The following is a 22,606-nucleotide window of genomic DNA, read 5'->3' as shown; positions in this document are numbered from 1 at the left end:
TTTATGTGAGATGCACATTTCCTGGAGGATTTTGAGAAAAGAAATGACACGATTTGACTTACATTTTGAAAGTATCATCCAGGCCCTTCTTTGGAGAATAGACTTTAGGGGAAGGAAAGTGAAGGAGGGGAGAAATGACAAGTGGCCTGAACCAGAGTGGTTCTAATGGAGGTGGTGAGAAGTGATCAGATTCTTTTGCAAGGTATAGTTCCTGATGATTGAATGAAGTGCATGAGAGAAAGAGAAGAGTTTAGATGACCCCAAGACTTTTGAACTAAGCAACTGGAAGGATGGGGTTATCATCATTTGAGATGAGACAGACTTAAGGTAGAGCTAATTTGAAGGGTAAGATCAAGATTTCAGTTCTGGAAATAATTGAGTTTGAGGCACTTAGTAGTCAACCGATTGTTGTTGTTGGTTGGGATGTATGATTCTGCAGCAGGAGACAAAGGTATGGACTAGAGATAAAAATGTAGGAGTCATTGGAATATAGATAGTATTTTGAATCATTACAGTGAGTGTGGATAAAGAACTGAAAAAAAAAAGAGGACCAAGGACTGAGCACTGGAACGATCCTGCAAAAGAGCTGGAAAGAAAAGGAGGACCCAGTAAAGGAGAATGAGAAGGGAAAATGAAGAGAGTGTCATAAGAGCCAAGGGAAGAAAATGTTTCCCCAATGGTTAAATTTTTCTGTATTCTTCATTTTAATTTCATGAAAATTAAACAGAGGCAAAATACTTCCTTTTGGTTTACTGTTAGGAGTTAGTTTTCCAGAAACTGCCTTAATTTGAAATTATATGTTTAAATATTGACATTGAATGTTTTGATAATCCAATATTTTGATGTCCATACTGCATTTTTTACCCATTTAAGTTCTTTTACGCAGGATGTTGAAAACATCAAAACTTCATCTTCCAGAATACAAAACCTGCTATGAAGCCACAAGTCCAAAATCGTGATTAGAAAACTAAAGTCAGTATATTTAGATACAAAACTGAATTATGCAATATAATAGAAAGGAAAAGATGTTGAGCTCTAAAATTACTGACATACTTTGGTTTGGCTGCAGTAAGTCATAAGATTTTATGTAACATCTAAAGAGGAACAATCAGATCAAGAACGAGAGGAGGGGGAAGCAAGAGGAGACAAACCAAACTTTATCTAAAAAATATAGACTGCAAAATATTTTGGAAATTTTTTCTAGTCTTAATATTTTATTTCCCTACATATAATATATACTTTCCTCATAAGAACACAAAATAATCCTGAAATGTATTATTTTTTAAATGTTTATGTATTTTTGAGAGAGAGAGAGTGTGAGTGGGCGAAGGATAGAGAGAGAGAGGGAGACACAGAATCTGAAACAGGCTCCAGGCTCTGAACCGTCAACACAGAGCCTGATGAGGGGCTCAAACTCAGGAATGGCGAGATCATGAGCTAGGCCAAAGTCAGATGCTTAACCAACTGAGTCACCCAGGCACCCCAATCCTGAAATGGATTTAGATAATTGTCTTAAGTTTATTCAGAGGTACTATACAAATGAGATTATAAGGTGATTAATATAGAGACTTCCTATTTTTTCTTCATGGCTTATTTGTCAAAACAGTTGTGTGAGTTGAACGAAAGGATTTCTGTTATCAGAATAAAATCCATATTCTGCAGAAGTCACAAAAGCATTGATCAGTTCTGCCAATATATATTTAAACTGCTCAATAAAGGAACAGTGTGAATGAGTACGATTGAAACAGTGGGCTCGGGGCGCCTGGGTGGCTCAGTTGCTTAGACACTATAAAATCTCAATTAAATCGCATAATCTCTGTGAGCCTCAATTTCTTGATCTGTAAACGGGGCTAATTATATTGTCATGTAGGTTGTTGAGATAATGTATACTAAAGAAACATAGCCAATAACTGCTAACTAGCTGTTTTTATAATTCTGGGTATAAAAGACTATGACAAACAGTGTGGAGAAAAAAGATATCATGATTGCCCTCAAGTAGCTTATAGCTTAGAAAAAGTTGAAGCATAATTCTAGTATATGTATTAAAAAGTGGTTCATGTTGAGTGCTCCTTAACTTGATGTCCATTTTGGCCATTTGCTTTTTCTCACTAATTGCTTCATTGTCTGATATTCTCAGGGTACATTCCCGATATAGTATATGTTGTTTTAAAATGAAACAATTTAAATATTTAATAAATATGTTTTGCTTATCTGTATTCATTCTGACATATGAGATACCCTGAAATAGAACTCTTGGACACCAGATGAATTCAATGATCCAAACTAACAAATGACCAAGAGTCTGTTCACAAAATTGGATCTATTATTTTACAATATGACTTAAGCTCTTTGTATCACAAAAATTATTCCAGAGGCACAAAATATTAATCCATTGCATAAGAATAAGGGGTACCAGTTTTGGGATTGGAAGATGTTTTATTTATAATGTGGTATAAACGTTTGACAAACCTTTGTTTGACAAACACTAAATTAATGCTTCCTGAACTTGAATTATGCCATATAATTTGTTGGTAAGAACTGTTAAAGAAAAAACAAAATGGGGGCCACAGTTTGAAAATATCTCTAGACTAACCAGCACTCATAGTCACATAACCAACACTTAAACTATTCTGATTTCCCCCAAATACTGACTGACCTAAAGCAAAACTTGAGCTTTTTTTTCAAGTCAGTGTCACTTTGTAGCTTCCCAGCTAATCAGCTGCACACAATTAAGCTTGCACAGTGCTACTACACTAAAAAGACTAAGTTTTTAGTTACCAAACACATTAAACAACAATGTACTCTCTCATTCATGCTTTATAAACTGAGTTGTAACTGCTAAAAGCTGAGCTCCTAACCCCTTTTAGCTTGAAATCTCTCTGCAAAGAGTTTTGTTTCTTGCTCAATGAAATGTTCGTATCAAACAAAGCTCTCAGAAGTTTCTTTTGACAAAAACAATAGACCTATTACAGAAGTAGCCTGTCAACTGTGGGTGCTTTCATTGGTACTCAAGAGCTGTTATTGGCACTTAAACTACTTATCTCAAGGAATTTTGAGAATCCTCTTTTTTTGTTTATTCTAGACTTCAAGCTGTCTACATGATTAAGGAGGTTTGTTTCTCGGGCTTTACTGACCAGGAAGTTGGTTGAAAAGTTATTACAGGGATTCATAGTGTCAATAGGACTGTCACAGTGGCAGCTTTCCTGTGAAGTTAACGTTAGCAAGAGTATAATCAGTACAATTTTGTGAGATGTTAGAACCACACCCCCTCCTACCTGAAACTCAATTAGTGACTCAAACATGAAGATTTTTCAGATATCAAAGACCTGAAGAATAATTGTATGGTGAATGCTGTCATCTTGGTATACTCCACACTGTGAAAGAGACATAATGCATGTGCTACCCTTTCCAGAAACTAGAAATATATTAGGAGACCAGAAGTTTTCTTCCAGAAATAAGTCTTCAGATCATGCCTTTGGAATAATTTCTAATCGTTTCCTTGAGGCATTTAACTTTTTTCAGCATATTCTAAACTCGGCCATGATGCAATAGGATACAAGGGCAGTTTTTACTATATTTCCCGAGTGACTTGATGCTAAGCAATAAGCTTAGTGAGCTATTTGGATAAACAGATTCTTTTCTGCCTGTTAATATTTCCAGAGTGTAGGGGTGCCTGGGTGGCTCAGTCAGTTGAGCGTCCGACTTCGGCTCAGGTCATGATCTCGCAGTCTGTGAGTTCGAGCCCCACGTCGGGCTCTGTGCTGACAGTTCAGAGCCTGGAGCTTGCTTCTGATTCTGTGTCTCCCTCTCTCTGCCCCTCCCCCTCTCATGCTCTGTCTCTCTCTCTGTCAAAAATAAACACTAAAAACATTTAAGAAAATATATATTTCCAGAGTATATATAGTTCCACATGTGTCTTACCTGGTGATACACATTCTTGACCCCTACTTGACCAGGGAAAGCAACACCACAATCAAATTGCAGTTTCACTAAAATATCATCTCCTAAAATGATTTCTGGTTGTTTGGGTCATCAAAGGAGCTTTTATGTATATCTTTGGAATGCATATGGTGCCTCTGGCTTATGTTTCTGATAATGGAACAACCATAAATATAATTTAAATAACAGCCTGGAATGGCTTTTATGTGTCTAAGAACTTTTTCTGTTGTTTCATTCATTCAACATATATTTATTAAATCATACTTCATGCCAGATCCTTTGGTTCTAGCAGTCAAAAAGAAACTATTCCCTTCCATCAAACAACTCCACTTGGGAGAGACCAACAATTACACAAGCAAATCCAAAAAGTAGAAGAGATTCTATGACTTCTACCTTATTGTGTAATCAACACCAAATTTAGAATGATACCTTCTCATGTCTTCTTCAAAGAGCCAGATTAGATGCATTTGTACATCCCTCGTTGGTAGCTGAGAATATATTTTCCATAGAAATTAGCCCAAATGTAATGACTAGATCACCCAGACTAGAGACACGATTATTCATTTGTTTCTTTTGTTTTCAGCTGTTTAACTTTTCTCCATATTTATGTTTTAATTTTCCATAATCTTAGAAAGAATTACTATGTGAAATAAAATATTCTCTACTATACATTTCACAAACATAAAGTATAGCAAACATTGGGCACAATTATCAGAAACACAATATTTAAAATGAAAGGTTATGAAGCATAGTCCTTGGCTTAAGAGTAGCAGTTCTCAAACTTTTTGTCTCAGAACCCCTTTAACACTCTTAGAAATTATTGAGAACCCCAAAGAGCTTCTGTTTATTTAGATCATATCAATATGCACCATGTAGAAATTAAAACTGAGAACAAATTAAATATGCATTCATTTACATAAAAATAACAAATCCATTATATGATAATATACACACTCTATGAAAATGACTGCATTTTCAAAAACAAAAAAATTAGCGAGAAAAGTGGCATTTTTTTACATGCTTTGCAAATTTCTTTTATGTTTGGCTTAATAGGAAATAACTTGGTTTATACCTACTTCTGCGTTTAACCAGTTGTGACATACTATTTTGGTTTAGGTACATGAAGAAAATATGGCCTCAAAAATGTATGTGATTGGGAATGGAAGGAATATTTAAGAGCTTTTTCAGGTAACTGTGGATATTCATCTTTAATATTACACCAAAAATTGAGAAGTTTTAAGTTTCTTAAAGGTTAGTTGCAATGTGTAATCTGAAATCATATCAACAGGCTACATGTACTCTATCACATTAAAATCTATTGGTCTAGCATTCATTTTGAATGGATTTTTTACCCATGCATGACTTTGTAACATCATGCATTATAGTGGTCATTTGGAATATATTGGTGCACTGAGTCGTGCGTATCTTCCAAAAGTTGACACATTTCATTATACAGTATTAAAAAATCACATTTGTTAAAATCACTGCTAATCTCATCAGAAAAGTCTTCAAATACTGGCATTGGTAAACTGTCCAGCTTATGGTGGTGGGCAGAGGTTACCCGAAATTCTGATTTTCACTGAATGGGGACTTCCTTCCACCCCCACCCCCTGAACCCTCTGTCACTGATGGCAATGCAGGGGGATAGAAACAGGGGTTCAGGGGAGTCATGTGTGATGGGAGCCTCTTCTTGATGTATACTTCCCAGGGCTAGGTCATGTCCTTGTTACCTTTCTTTTTTATCTGTGGACCCTGAAAGTTGGCTGACTTTTCCTTTGCCACCATTAGTTAGCAAGAACAATCTTATCAGAAACCCTGAATATATTTGGAGTGTACTTGCAGAGGAATCCAAGGAGTTCTTTGTAGAAGTTCTTGTACCCTATTAATTTGTGCAGGATGTAAGCTACCAACCCACCATATGAAAGATCCTAAGGCAGGGTCTTGCAGGATCTAAAGTTTGTACTATTTGTTGCTTCTGACAGAGGATTTTTTCTTTTCTGACCCACTGTGAAAAAGAATGTGTTCTCACATCTTCTCTTCTTGTCCTGAGGCAATCAGCATACCTTTTCAATTTTTCTGAAGTTTCCTTTTTCTTTTTCTTTCTGTAGCAACCAGATGAAATAGAAATAAAATGCACCTTACCCTTTATCTCTTTACACTCTAATAGGGATGATGAGGTCTTATATAATGTTGGTCTATGCCTTCACAAAAACTGAAAAATTGCTAAGCTTCACTTAGGGGAAGTAACAAATGTCAGTAGCTTTCCTGGAATTTCCATCACAAGAGTCAGGAAGGCTTCTGGGAGAGAGAGAGGTAAAGATATGGAAGAACAGTTTGAGGAACTGAAGATATGTTTATGAGATCAGCACTAACATTACTTATTGATACAAGGGTGAAAAAGTGGAGATTAGGGATAAAAGACCTCTCAATAAGTAATGTTTCCAAAAATTTCCACCATGTGCCAGTACACCCCAGGAGATATTACTAATTTAGTTTCCTTACAATTATCCCTCAGTCTGCTGAGTGTCCAACTCTTGATTTTGGCTGAGGTCATTATCCCAAGGTCATGGGATCGAGCCCCGCATCGGGCTCCCTGCTGAGCGTGGAGCCTGCTTCGGATTCTCTCTCTCTCTGTCCCTCGGCCCCTCTCCCCTGCTCACACGTGTTCCCTCTCTATCTCAAAACAAAACAAAACACTGCTGAAGAAGAGTGTTACATCCCTCACCCCTATTAATTTCTATTAAACAAGGTAGAGGTCTTGTTTCAGGCCACAAATTTATGGTTCATTTATAATGATATTTTATTATTGTTATAAACAATATTCTATTATTTTTAAAATGAAAGCATTAATTGAAAGGAAGACTGAATGGTAAACACCAGTTTGGAAAACTAATATATTTGTTTTATTCTCTGTTTTAGTTCTTGCACAGATATGGAATGAGATTCAACAGATTCCCTATCTAACTGATAGACAACATATCAAGTTAGGTACCTATAGTTATACCTTGTCAGAACAAAATGACTTTATTCTTCTTTCAGGCAACTACCAAAGAAAGTGATCTTCAAAGTGTAGTATCAGGACCAGTAGCATCCACATCTCCAGAAATATTGTTAGAAATACAGATGCTGAGAATAGCCCAGACCCTCTGAATCAGAGGCTCTGGGGGTGGGACTCAGAAATCTGTGTTTTAGAAAGCCCTCCAGGTGATCCTGATGCATACCCAAGTTGTACACCCCCTGGTCTTGATCCTTTATTATCTTCTGATTCCCTTCAGCTGACTATTTAAAGTTCTGTTTCTCTAGTGACTATGGTAAGCTTCCCTAACTGGAAACTCAATCAACCTCTATTTGTGTCTTCATGTATGAAAACGTAGGTGTCCACCCTATATGATACCAAAAGAATTATTCTCATGGATATTTAAAAAAATACCCAAGCAATTACGGCAAAGCTCATATTGATGCAATCATCATCTTTAAGTAAATAAAGAAGGGATAGTGGCTGATATAAAATCATGCTTATTTCTTGCTAAAGTCAGTTGAGAACCTAAGACTGTGGTATGCCCAGGTAGCTCTTGGGCTTTCAGTTTACTTTTTACTGTTCACATTAATATTTTGACATGGATTAGCTTCATTGCCCAGAAATGGCTGATTTTTTAAATCTCAGCAGTAAGACATTAAAGTCTCTTTGCAATGTGGTATGTGGATTAAATCTTGGAAGTGAAAAAAGACATTAGCAGAAAATGAATGAAATCTGAATAAAGCCCAGAGTTTAGCTAAGAGTAATGTGTCACTGTGGGTCCTTAGTTTTGATAAATGTATTATGGCAAGGTAATATATTAAGATTAGGTAAAACTGGATGAGGGTGTACAGGAACTCTCTATATTATTTTTGCAATATGTCCATAAATCTATAATTATTCCAAAACAAAAAAATATTAAAAAAAAAAACCCAACAACCCTGCCTGACCCTTCACTTAACAAAGCTGTTCAAGTATGACCAGATAAAAGAAATTAAAGAACTTCTCTATACCAACCCAGGCTGCCCATTTGTTAGGTGGAGCAACATTGTTTAATTTGTTTTCTTGGGATGCCAGCAAAGGGATGACTACTAACAATCACCAAACATATTTGTTAAATATATAGGACAGGCAATTAAAGCGGGAAAGGTGCTTCCTTTACTCTTCATTCCTTGAACTTTTATGTATAGTTTCTACTTGAGTACTTTGTACTTGGTGATATGTTGCTTTAATAATAATCCTCAAATCATTTCATGGATGACTGTTCCCATCCACCCCCGCCCTCCCCCAGAGCACTTAATGCAGTGTGATGCAGGAAGTAGGCATTCAGAGCTCAGATTTCTCTGACTAACTGACTGACTCAATGTGCTACCTGTAATTATATTTTAAAATTTAATCAGGGCAGTTCTAGGAACTCAAGGGGATAAAGTCAAAATCAACTATTCAAGTTAGGTTTGCATAAATTGTCTAGAATGAAAAGACTTCATCAAAACTTGTCAAAATGCAGAATTTGTCAGTGGCAACCAGAATATCAAAAATTTAAATCATCCATATGAAATACATTCAAGACTGAAGGTGAATAGTTCGTGTGAAGTTAACACTTCTAAAATAAATTTTGGGATGAACAGAAAGTTACCAGTGTTACTTCTTCCATGCTTTCTGTTTTAGCGTATTTTGTTTTTTAAGGTAATCAAGGATCACAAATATTATCTTGGTCTGGCTGTTGACCTGTCTTGGAAAATGCCTGTAACAGAAGGAACGATTTATCTCTCTGATACTCATCAGCAGTATCTCTGTAAACGAAAGCCAAAGTTAGTTTAAAATATCAAGAATTATGACACATCTAACCTTACAGATTCTCAAAATGTTTCCAATATATCATTTCAGACCTAAAATTCTTATAAACACATACAAGGCAGGAATTATCACCATTTTTTCCAGTGGGAAAGTGGAAATTCAAAGAGATGAAAGACAGCACTCAGATTAAACTACAACTTATAGTACTTAGGCCATTGCTCTTTCAACTAATCGTGTGTCATGCCCTTAGATCAATATTACTTAGAGTAAATTATTAAATGAACACAACCCTATACATCTGCATATAACTGCATATTCTTTTTTCTTGACTCAGCCGGGAGTGTTTAGGAACGAAGCACTTGATAACATGTGGACTCTTTAAAAGAATCAGATGCATGAAGGTTGATGTACTGAATGTAAGAGTCATATTTGTTTCTCATTGAACTATTTCAACCCATTTGTTTCTTGCATCTCTGGTGGAGCTTGATACAATTTTGGCACAAGGACGGGTGCCTGGCTGGCTCAGTCAGTTAAGCGTCCAACTCTTGATTTCAGCTCAGGTCATGATCTTACTGTCTGTGAGTTCGAGCCCCATGTCAGGCTCTGTGCTGACCTCATGGAGCCTGGTCAGATTCTCTTGTCTCCCTCTCTCTGTGCCCCTCCCCAACTTGCTCTTTCTCAAAAGTAAATACACATTTTAAAAAACAAACAAAAAATAATTTCAGCACAATGAAATTAAGCCAAAAATATATACATTTGATATATTATTTCCCATATGCTTAATTAAACTAGGAAGACTTATTTTGGGGGTTCCCAATTATAGAAAGTGGGAAAGAATAATCTTTGATTCCCTGAGGTGAGGTAATAAATTGAAAATTATTTGGTTAACACAATTAAAAAATTCTTGATCAGAGGCCAGGAGAGTTATTGATTTTTTTTCCAGATTTCTTTCTCAGGAATAAAAAAAAAATTTTCAGGAATAAGACTTTACATGGTTTAAAATTTGAGTTGCTAAAAGGAGGTTTAACTGTTTTTGAACTGTTAGGAGACTATGCTTTCTACAAAATGAGGATGCACCTAATGTACTTGACATGGCTGATGAAAGACACGCCTTGCAAGGGCTTCTGTACAGTTCTGTGATGTGGGAAGGACCGCTTTTGACACCTTACCTTAGCAATGTTCCCACAGCCTCTTGGTGTTAGGGTCCCCTCACTTGGGGTGTGGCCCTCTTGGGCAGTACCAGCAATTTATTCAAGTTTGGATTTCTTCTGGGAAATCTAAACATCTTGTCACCCTAACTGGTGCTACTTCTTTTTGTTCTCCAATTCTTGTTTTTCTGTTGCTCAGGGTGCTTAGAGTAAATTAGCAAGTCCATTGCCTTGGTAGATGTCCAACCTAGCAATGAGATACTTGTATCTTTTTCTTGAAGGGGTTCTTATCTTTACAATTAATTTGATTGCATTTCCTAACTTGGCTTGTGGGAGGGGAAGAGACACATCATTTGCCCCCAGGGACTCCCTTCATATTCCGTGTGTGTGTGTGTGTGTGCACCTGCGCGCGTGTGTACATGTGGGTGCATGCACGCTCAAAGCCAGTTTTGTTGCATCTCATTAACCCAGTGGTTATCTTAAGATGATAAAGTTTCATCGATGCCTGTCTTCTTCAGCTTTGGAGATTTGGAGGAAATTCTGAAAATACAGGGAGAGAATAGTTTGCCATCCTGAAACCTTGCATATGGGAGATAAGGGAGAAGAAAGTCAAGGATTATTCCCCATTTCTGATCTAGAAAATGAAGGGATGGTGAGACAGTGAGAAGTTAAGAAAGGACCAGCTAGTCAGGGTAGAGGGGAGGCCCCGGCTTTGATTTTGCATATTTCAAATATGAGGTACTTTTTGAAAACCTAACTGGAGTTATAAGGTAGGTAGTTGGACATATGGCCTGGTGCTCCAAGAAGTCTGAGCCAGAAGTAGAAATTTGGGAGTCATTTGGTATATGGATAATAATTAATGCATATAACCAAGTAGAGAGGATATAGCATGAGAAGAACAGTAGGTCTAGGACTGATCTTTAAAGAACTCCAACAGTTGAAGGTTGAATAGAGGAGGACAATTGGCAAAAGAGTCTGAGGAAGAATAGTAGAAGAAAAAAAAGGAGGACCCAAGAGATGGGAGTGTTTCATAAAGAGAGTGTCATCACTGTGTTGAATGCTGCTGAGAGATCAGGTAAGGTGAGGACTAAAATGTCCATTGGGTTTAACAACCTAGAAGCCATTGGTGACAGCCATTTCAGGGGACTGGAAACGGAAGTTAGATTGAAGTGGGTCTAAAAAGCAGTGTATAGTGAGAAAAGGAATACAGAGCACATAAATCCTTTCTCAGTTTGTTTGTGGAGGGGAGGACAGCAACAGGGTAGTAGTTAGGGGAGGAGGTAGGGTTGAGGGAGGATGTTTTAGAGGTGAAGAGACTGAGTATGTCTGAAAGCTGATGGGAAGGATCCAATACAGAGGGCATTAGAAATTGAATACATGAGAGAAGGCAGTTGGGGTGGCATCCAGAGCATAAGAAGAGGACCAACCTTAGGAAAAGGACTAGTGAGAAAGGGGTTGTGCAATTTTACATAGATGTGTGGATTTCTGTTTGGGAAATTGAGTTTCTGACCTACTGAGGTAGTAGAGGTGAGGTCATAGGGTGAAATTTTAGCTAACTGGAAACAGAGAGTATTCATTATTATTGGTTTGTCATCATCAGTGGAAGCCTTTAGATTTCAAATTCCATTTGACTTACGGCATTTCCCAAGGTAACATGTCTCACTCCCCCTTCAAAACATCCTCACATATTGTTCCAAACATACTAAAATAGCACAGTTATTTTTCCATAGCCAGTAACCTCATTTCACTCATTCATATACATCCTAACAAAGCTAAACCCTAAGAGATTAGGGAGAAGGAAAATATATTTCAGTGATTTCCAAAGTCTTAAGGCTTAATTATCATTAACAAAGCTTTGACCCTGGACCTTACAGCAAGTGCTTATTTTCCTAAGTATCAAAATACACAATGTCCTTTGTCAATTTGTAATAAAAACTACAGAAATAAGTTTGGATTTTTAAGCATCTTCTCATAGAAACAAAGTGACCATATGAAAACTCCTAAACAAACTTATAATATTTCTCATTAAATAACTTTTACTGAGTGACCAGCATGCTTAGAAAACCAGGAAAACCAGTTTTATCTAACAGTAGCTTCACCTGGACTTATAGACTTAGGTGAGTAGATGAATTATTTAAATTCCCTTTGGTGAAAGTCAGTTTTGGAGTAAATGAGTAGAAACTCTCAGATACATGACTGATTAGTAAACCTTGTAACTCTGATCCTAGGAAACAAGACTGACTGAAAATGTGAATAGTGACTCATGAATTAACTGGATTCATTCATTAGTTCTAATTCCCCCACGTTAAGTGGGGCAAAAATTGTTTTTCAGCAAGTTCAAGACCTATTCCTGCCTTCCTTCCCAACTAAAAGGTGGCCCCCTTTCTTTTTTGGCCACTCAAATGAAGTAATTCTTTTGGACTCATGTTATTATTTTCCAGTTACTAAGTTCTTATGTGAGAAAGTGTATTCAACCATCCCTTTCGTGGATTTGGATTTGTGTTTATTCTCTTTGCCCCCATTTATTTATCAATTCCTTAAGAGTGATTCTCAGTTATAGTGGTTTTGAATGGTTTCTTATGTCCTGATAGTTACTTCACCAAGAACCTGAATCCTACCATGATGAACAAACTCATATTTACCTGCATTATGTTATTATACTTCTCATTTACTATATTATTTTAATGACCAAAAAATTATGATAGGAAGTACATCTTATTGCATTAATAATGGCAGCTAAAATTTCTTCAGCAATTTTCACATGCCGAGAAATGTTCTAAGTGCTTTACATCTCTGACTCATTTAATTTCCTCCACAATTCCATGTGTTGGGTACTATTGTGAGTTTCATTTTTATTTGAGGCACAGAGAGGTATTTAAGGCACAGGAAGGTTAAGTATCTTGCTGAGAGTGGCTCAACCAGAACCTGGATCCACACACAGGCACTCTGGCTCCTACATCCATATTCTTAGGGGCTACGCTATAAAATGATCCACTAAATAAAACCAAGTGCTTCACTAGTAATTAAAAATATGGTAGGGTCACCTGGGTGGCTCTGTCAGTTAAGCATCCAATTCTTGATTTGGGCACAGGTCATGATCTCATGGTTCGTGGGTTCAAGCCCCACATCCGGCTTTGTGTTGAGAGCATGGAGCCTCCTTGGGATTCTCTCTGCCCCTCCCTTGCTCTCTCTCTCTTTCTCAAGATAAATAAACTTTGAAATTTTGATAATATTTTAGAGTATGAACTTTACAACTATATATCTGAAGTGAAGATAAATTAAAATTGCAAAAGTAATAACAGCAACTAAAAAGTAGGCAGAAAGTGATGCACTATGCTTGCAAGTGAACATGGACATTAAGGAAGAATTTGGGGATTCTAATGGAAATCTTATGTCCTACCTAGACCACTTTTCTCTCCCCACTGATAGTCTGCATACCCCTAGTAGAGAATTACTGCTTCAGTCAATATGCTGCATGACTCCCTACTAATGTCTTCTGTGTATGATTCCACGCAGAGTGGGCCCTTGGTGAATATTGGTGTCTGATTGGAAAATTCATTAGTTCGTTCAACAACCATCTGTTCAGAACCTCCCCCCACCAAAACCTCATAGATCTGCAGGAGAGATAAACATATACACAAATAATTACAACACAGTAGAACAAATTTAAAAATAGAGGCAATGTGCAAGACATATAGTGGGGGTACCAAAACAAAGAAGAGCAGTGGTGGGGGGAAAAGGATGACAGGAATAAGAAGGTATCTGTGAGGCATTCCCAAAGAGGAAGTATTTGAATTGGGTGAATGGTTCTCCAGGCAGACAAGGAATAGGGAAGGCCATTCTGAGAAGAGGGTGTGACACGTATAAAGACTCATAGATATGCAATAGGATAATGTGTTCAAGGAACTGTCAATCCCATAGTATTATGAGCACAGAAGTTTCAGGGAAAGAGGGGAATTAAAGATGAACCTGGAGGAAATGGCAGGTCCAGAAGAACATGAAGAATTTGGAACTTTACTGGAAAGAACGGAGAGTCAATAAATGGTTGTAAGCAGGAAAGTGACACGATGTATTTAATGCTCAGTCAAATTGAGCTCCAACTCTTCCAATTGATTATCACACATGAATAATGTATTAAAAAGTAATCAAGTATATGAGATTTTTGTATATCTAAAGTGGCCATCTATAGTGGGCCTGCCCAGCATCCATTCTTTCCTTCTTTCATTTTTTATAATAACACCTCAACTTTTCTTTGGTGGGGTGGGGGTGTTTAATCCTCCCCCAATCCCTATAATCTTCTACAATGAGCAAACAAGTTTCATACTCTCTTTAGCTGAAAGTTGAACAAAGGATATGAGTAAGCTTCCTCTTTTTCTCCAGGAATTTAAATTTTGTGAAGAATGACCCAAGGATGAGAAAAGATTGTAGTCGATCCGCTTGGTGTCAGCACCCTGGAGGAAGCCCATATTTCCCGTTATCCAGACCACCACATTTACTTCAGTCCTCCCCTTTCTGAAGCTGGGTGCTCTCAGATTGCTTTTGATTCTTTGAACTCTCCCATAACCCTCCAATACATTCCATTTTTGCTTGATGGTAATACATTCTTTTTGCTCAAACAGGTGTAGTTTGCTTCCAAGTGAAGGACCTTGATTTATACCTAGCCTGTGGGGGTGATCTGCTTACCTTTCCCTACTGAAAAGAGCTGGAATTCTGTCCTAAAGTTGCTGTACTCTTACCAGTCTAGACACAGCAGGCAGCCCTTTACTCTGTGGATCTTGCTGCTGGACCAATATGCTGGTGAGAAGGCGGACTAGGTTCTCTTTGCTCTCAGAACCTGCAGACCTCCTCCTCTCTCCTTCTCTTCTCCCCCCAACCACCAGCGTGGAACAAAGGGGATCTCTACTTGTGAAACTCTTCTTCCCTGTTTGTTTCTGGCCAAGATACTTTTTCCATGTTTAGCATAGAGACTTTCATCTCCTTCACAAAACCACCATGTTCTCCTAAGATCCTGGAAGAGTAATGAAAGATTTACAGGCCTTTTCTGCTTTTGGCTTTGCCCCAAAGCTACTCAGAGGTGATAAACACATAACTTTCTATGTACTTGAAATGGGAAAAGGGTTGGAGGTAGAAGAAGAAAGAAGAAAAATGAAAATACACAGAAGAAGAAAAGAAGTCCATACTTTGAAACACCCCAGTGGTTCAATAATAAAAATAGTGGGAACTTTCAAGACATCTTTACTACCATTCTTTATTGTATTTTTTCTTTGTATATTTTGTTTTACTTAATACTCATGTATGGAGAGTGTACATTTATTGCTAGACGTATTCGGTTGTTCTCTTGGGTCTATAGTGGCTCTTTTTAGTCAGTATAATGCCAGCAATGATTAAGCCTGTGTCCAAAGATGAACAATCTTTACTCATTTTCCAAATCACCTGAAATAGCTCTTGGAAGACAAGCTTCCTGTCTGAGTGTTTGGGGCACAGCCTGTCCACCTTAAACTTTGACTTTCAGGTCACTGGCAAGGTGTTGTCTTAGTCATCTTTTTCATGCACACCTCCAGACATTGTCATTCAAAGCTTCCTGTATACATTTATGTAACATCAGATCCAGATGGGGGACTATATCATGGGGCAATAAATGACTGTATTTTCTTACATTTCATGACTAGAATTTGTAATGGTGGACTTTCTTTCCTAAGGCTCCACCTCTGCCACATTCTGCAATAATTCTCACCAGCTTGCACAGATCTTCTCATAGAACCAGCGTTCAAGGAAGAAAAATGGTTCCTCCTCGAATCGCGATCACACTCTCATTCTCCATTCCCATGGCATTGCTTTCTTCGATACAGAAACTCTGAGCCCTGTCATACATACAGGCTGGAGGCAAAGAGGAGGAGAACAGGCACCAAAAGGGGGAAAAAGCCAAGAAAGGAAGCTGGCAAGAAGGATGAAAAATTTGAAAGAGAAGGAGGACCCAATACTCTTGAAATATTTTGAAAGTTTTCAAAAGCAGAAGATTAGAAGTAGTCAACAAAAACACAAAAATATCACTTATGCTCCTCTCCTTCTGTTACATCTGCACCCCCACTGCCATCCGTCTCCTCCCCAAGCCTTTCTCATGCAAGCTATTTCAGCAGATACAGGAACGCTTCACAGAAGTCACAGTGGTTTTGCACTTGTTCTTCCAATGTACATATTAGAGCTGTTTCTCATCATTACTTGGGTTCTTCTACACAGAGAACTGCTTCTGACTGCCTTCTCATTACCAGTAGTGAATAGCCTTCTTGCAGAGGCCTTCCAGGGAGGATGACCCAGGAAGGGAATCAAAGTTTGAACTCACCTCTTGTTGTCATATTCAGGATGGAGCTAGCTTGTCCTCTGGACCTTGTAATGTCATTGTCTATTCTTGTTCATGTTTGTGTGTATGTGTGTGTGTGGGTGTGTGTATGATTTCTTTTCATCTGTATATCCTCAGTATTATTTTAAAACTTTTGTTTGACCCCTGCCCTTTTCTTTGGATGTGAATGTAGCTGATTGTACTATAAATGGTACTTTGCTCAAGAGTGATGGCAAAGAAAGTCAAGTCCATTCCTTTTAGTATAGGCTTTCCTTCTAAGGAGAGGCTACATTGAGATGGAGGTAGCATTATTTATGCCACAACGGTTATGTGATTGTGGTGTTCCAGTATTTTATTGTTTTTTAACTTTCCGATATAATAATAAATATCTTTCTTCTTTCATCTAGTCACCTTAGAAGGGGATGGTGAGAGGCGGCTTCATCCAATGGTGGTATGTCTTTCTTTGGAGATGTGTTTTAATAACCACCTAGGCTTTGATGTCTACGTTTCCATGTTTGTTGCCATTCCTTGATGCTAGAGGTGATTTCCCTCATAACCTTTATCCTCATAACTTTACTCCCCAGAGGCAAAGGACACGCTTTGTGTCTAACTGCATTATGAAATACCTGGGTTTGTCTGACCCATCCCTCCATAGGCTGCACCACCCAGGACACTATGAAAATGAAGTTGCCACGGACTGGAGGTCAGTAGTACTCTGCTGGGTTCAGAAGAGTTTACACCAACATGGAACCCCAAAGGCCAATCTGTAGAGGGTCATCTCTGAATCTGCTTGAAGTAAGTTTTCAGCCACATTATTACTTATTTTAGTGTTGGTTTTGAGATGCTACTTCATTTGGTTTCTAAAAATTTGATGTGCGGCGTGGAGGGATAGACAAAATAGGTGAAGGGGATTAAAAGATACAATCTTCAAATTATAAAATAATAAAAACTTGGAGAGGTACTGTGTAGCATAGAGATAAAGCCAATAATATGTAACAACTTTGGGACAGATGGTAACTAGACTCGTTATGGTGGTCATTACATAATGTATATGAATATCAAATCACTATGTTGTACACCTGAAACTAAAATAAGGTGGTCTGTCAATGATTCTTCAAATAAAAAGAAAAACAAAACTGTTGCTCCGTATAGAAGCAGGAGATGTCTAAATGCAGGACTTCACAGAATGATGGTGATCATTAGTAGGCTCTCCCTTTTTCCTTTGTTGATATTTTGACTCAGTGCCTTGGGAGAAATACTTCCCAGGACTTAACTCCATTTTATTTTGTAACACTATAGCCAATAAGAAAGAGTTTTGAAGGGGAATGGAAATGAAATTTAAGAATCGATTAATAAAATACATACATTTTAGGTTTTACGTGGCTCACTGCTCATCTTTATACTATAATCAATCTGATTCTCACAGATTACCCCAAATATTATTCATTCAACAAACATCTATGAAATCAGGCACTTTGCAGATAAAGAGAGATTTCAATCAGAACATCAGTTCCATGAGCACAGGATTTTTGTCTATTTCATTCATGGTCCTCCCTAACTGTCAGAACAGTGCCTGGCACAGAGAAGTCATTTAATAAATATTTGTTGATGAATGAATATTAGCGTTTTTTTTTTTTTTAAAGAAATTCATTTTGGAGTAAGAGTTATACTAAGCACATTTGACCCGGAACCGTAAATAGCAAGCAGCAGAAGGCCCAGCATTCAGAAAAAGACTCTGAGGAAGACTTGAAGCAACCAGGTGTCAGAGAAGGCACACTTCTGTATGTTCAGGGGGGCAACTATTTCACATCCCAGACTGGTTTTGCCTCAGAGGTTAATTTCATTGCTATTTTACTCTTTTGGAAGGTAAAAAGACTTTGAACTATAAAAACAATGAATTCATTTTATTCGTCAGTTTTTTCTGTGTGCACTTAGTTCTTGTCTCTAAGGAATTCCAAGAGAATCTTCAGATGGTTATATTACACCTGGCAACTCAGCACAGAGGTTGTGAGCAGCCCTTAGGGTGGGCAGTGTGGGCTTCTGCCCAGAGCTTCGTAGGCAATGCCAAGCGGACTCTTGCTTCAGCCTCTGTGTCTGAATTTTGTATTTGCTCTTCCTCTATTTCTGTATCCTTTTAGGTCCAGTGGTAAAGACAGGGGGTGGGTGGAGGACTTGGCTGGCACCCTCTCTGTTACCCACTTTCTTACCTGTCTACCTTGCTCAGGACATCTTTTTTTCCTCTTTGCTCTTCCAGCAGCATAGTCAATGTGGGAGCAAATGCGGACTTGGCCAAGGGCATTCCCCAGGTAGGAGGGTACTATCACCTCCCATTTGTAGTCTCAGGAGCTAAGACTTGAGAGTGACTTTTCCTGGTTACACTGTGTTTGCAGCCGCAAGACCTGAAGTTCTGTCTGAGGCTTGAGCAATTATACTGCTCTATAAAAAGCACACAACACAGCCTAATACTTTTATGTTGCAGTTGAAGTGTTATGGGATTTCATTTTATAAGAACCTAAGTCCAACACATAAATCTCTCTCAGGTCAGCGAGCCTTTGTATTTTGGTTTTGTTTTTGGTTTTGGTTTTTTTCCTTTTCTCTCTTGTAACTCACTCTGAGTTCATCCAAGGCAAATATTTCTAAACCAGTCAGTTGGTTGGAAAAGACACTATGGTGTAGTGGGAAAACATAAGACTGTGAATCAGAATCTCAGTTCTAGATTGGACTCTGTAGCTAACCAGCTGAGTCTAGACTCTGTGCCTCATTTTCTTGGTTTATAAACTAAAGGAATTGTGTGAGATGAATGGTAGCAGCGTGTTCAGCTCTAATGTTCTGTTTGAGCTCCAGACCCTTAATCCCTCCTTTCTAGCTTCTTGAATAATGGAATATAAAGTGTGGGAAAGAACCCTGCCATCGGTTAAGTTAATGTTAATGTTAAGTCTGAGCTAAACTGAATCTAAACAACCTACTTAGTGTATAGAAGAAGAAGAACCTAGGTGAGAACAGAAAAGTCAAGTTACTTACCTAGGTCACACAACTAATTAATAACCCAAACCTGACATTTTTATCAATCAAGAATTTTTTTGTCAAAAAATTTTATCTTTTTATGGCGGTGGGGGTGGGGGTGATAATGTGTGGAGAAGAGACAGAAGTTTTCACAAAAAGGTGGAACTCCTGTTTCTGCTAAGATGGCTTCACCTTTTAGGACGCTTCTTGTACATCTCATGCCAAAATATTGGTGAGTGTTGTGCAGAGGTTTTGTTGGCTGCTTAAGGGTTAAACACAAAGAACCCTACTCTTTAAGAAACTAACACCCTAAGGGGTGCCTGGGCAGCTCGGTTGGTTAAGTGCCTGACTCTTGATTTCCCCTCAGGTCAGAATCCCAGGGTTGTGAGATTGAGGCCCAGGTCAGGCTCTGTGCTGAACACGGATGGAGTCTGCTTGGGATTCTCTCTCTCTCTCTCTCTCTCTCTCTCTCTCTCTCTCTCTCTCTCTCTCCCTCTGCCCTTCTCCTCCACCCCCTCCCCCAATAAAAGTAATAATAAAAGAAACTAACACCTTAAAATGTTTTTCCTTTTGGGGCACCTGGGTGGCTCAGTTAGTTAAGCATCAGACTTTAGCTTAGGTCATGATGTCACCGCTCCTGAGTTCAAGCCCCGTGTCGGGATCTGTGCTGATAGCTCAGAGCTTGGAGCCTGCTTGGAATTCTGTCTCCTTCTCTCTCTGTTCCTCCCTGTTCATGCTCTGTCTCTCTGTCTCTCTCTCAGATATAAATAAATATTAAAAAAAAAAAAAGGAAGAAGAAGAAGAATGAGGAAGCCTAAGATTCTCTAGGCTCATGCCGATGCTACCTGTTTAAAGTGCAAGGTGCTCTAAAACATAGGAACCAGGGGCGCCGGGTGGCTCAGTTGGCTAAGAGTCTGACTTTGGCTTATTAGTTTGAGCCTTGTGTGGGGCTCTGTGCTGACGGTTCAGAGCCTGGAGCCCCTTTGGATTCTGTATGCTCCTCTTTCTGCCCTTCCCCCACTTGTGCTGTCTCTCCCTCTCTCTCTCAAAAAAAAAAAACATTAAAAATAATTTTTTTTAACATTTTTCCTTCTGACTTGACTTTTAAAATCATGTTCATCGTTCAAATAGTAAAAGAGCTCAGAAAAATCTGTTCAGAGGAGCAAGAACCAGAAGTTTCAGTTCAGCCTCTGCATGAGTTTTAGAAAATCTGATGGATGAGTAGCGTGAACTAGTATAAAAATGACAACTCTGTGCCACATAGTTTTCCTGCTCTGGAGTGAGTGTTGTCTAAATATGAACTCATCTTGCTCTGGGAGGCTGGCTTTTCCTGACTTCTCTCTTTGATCAGCATCACTATTCTCCAAATTACTCACAGTTTCAAACCTTAGTCATCCCTGACCCCTCCCCTTTCTTTGATAATGTTGAAATAGTCACTAAACTCCATGGATTCCTTTTTTGCAAAGTGTCTTACATTGGTTTTTCTTCTTCATTCGTATTATTTTTTGCATGTGCCACCTAAAGTCATATTTTGTGAGCAGTTAAGCACATAGCTTTGGAGTCCGGCAGAACTGGGTTTGAGTCCTAAGCTCTGCCACTTCCTGCCTGTGTGTCATTATTTAACCTCCCTGACCCTTAGTTACCTTCCTTGTAAAATGGGGTACACAGCTGTATGGGCCTCAAGGGGTTGTTGTGAGAATTAGCTGAGAGAATGTATGTAAAACATTCAGTAGGATGCCTAGCACATAATCAGTGTTGAACACATAATAATAATGATCACTGCTCAGTACTCCTAATTCATTCTACTTTCTGCCCTCAGGTTAATCCTCTTAAAGTCCAGCTCTGACTGGACTTTACTCCCGAAGAGATGCCTAATCACAGGGTGATGAAAAGCTGTCCTTTGCAGTTGGACTGCCTGGGTCATCATTTCCTAGCTTTGTACAGGATCTTGAGAAGTTTCTCACCTTCTCTCTGCCTCGGTTCTCTTATGTACAATGGGGATAATCATATCTACCTCAAAGGGCGATTATGAGGTTTATAGTATTTAATATTAACAGTTCATATTTCAAAGTACCTGGTACATAATATGTTAATATTAATTTTTGATAAATAAAAACCTATGTTGGTTTCTTTTATTTGCTCTTTCATAAGCATGTTCTATAGTCATTTCTCTGGTGTTACCATTCCTTCTATCCAGAATGCAGCATGGTTTAATGGAAAGAGTACTTGCAGCGCAGGGAAAGTAGATTTCACTTACATACCAGATTTGACTTAGTAGTCGTAGTTACCTGGATTACTTGCAAAGTATTCCGAGGCTTTGTCTGATCTCAGTGTGTGATTGGCCAGTTGTGTCTCCCACGGGCCCTGAAGGGAGAAGTGGAGATAACATCCTTACATTTTGCACAATAAAGAAGTCATAGTCGTTTATAAGAATCTCAGTGCTTTCACAATAAAAAATATACAGTTTAGGGTGAAAAATAAATTTTCTTAACACTGATGGCTAAAGAAAAGAATTCTCCATGGCTCTTCATAAACAGTGTATTTCTAACTGCTTTATATACTGGAATTCATTTAGTCTTCACAGCATTCTCTGGGGGAGGTACTATTATGTTTTCAACCTCTTTTTACAGACAAGGAAGCAAAGGTACAAGGAAGTCAAGTAACTTGCATGAGATCATGCAATTCATAAATGGTAGGTCTATGATTTGAAACCTGGGAAGTCGAGCTCTGAAATCTACACCTTTGGCTGTCATACTAAACATTACTCTTGTTTGGGGGGTTGCTTTTTAAGTAAATCTAAATTAACTTTAAAAAGAAGGTAACTTATGCAGTACTTTCAGAGAATTAATTCTATAAAGGCCCAAATCTTGGTTCAAATGTGTATCTCTCTGATGGTTTGGTTTGATACAACAACAAAATTGAGAATATCTTGAGCAATGGATTCAAGCCACTCCCTAAGAGGGCACAGAGGTTTATCTGCATCTGACGATGGTGAGTGGCTGAGGGGCTCTGAGCACCCTCCCCCATTTTAATCAGGGTAGCTTTATTTATTTAAAAATTGGGGTTCTGAATATGATTTGCTTTGAAGAAAGCAGTCTTTGCCTTTAAGAAAGTGAAAAATCACTAATCTAGAGAAACAAATGGATAACATATTTGGGGGCAACTCTTATTAAATATTATTTCTGGTCAGTAAGCTGCCAGTGTGAGTTTGGCAACAACGTGTGCAAAATTATAGTTTTGGAAAGAAACGGGAGTGCAAATAATGTTATGGTCAGATACATTTTTTTTTTTCTGATACATATTTATTGATGGTCTGTGGCACAAAGGGCAATGATAATATTCTCTAACAAAATCTGGAGTACCCAG

The sequence above is a fragment of the Panthera tigris genome, chromosome C1 (genome assembly GCF_018350195.1).
Source record: "Panthera tigris isolate Pti1 chromosome C1, P.tigris_Pti1_mat1.1, whole genome shotgun sequence".
Lineage (NCBI taxonomy): Eukaryota > Metazoa > Chordata > Mammalia > Carnivora > Felidae > Panthera > Panthera tigris.
This window is presented reverse-complemented; position numbering follows the sequence as displayed.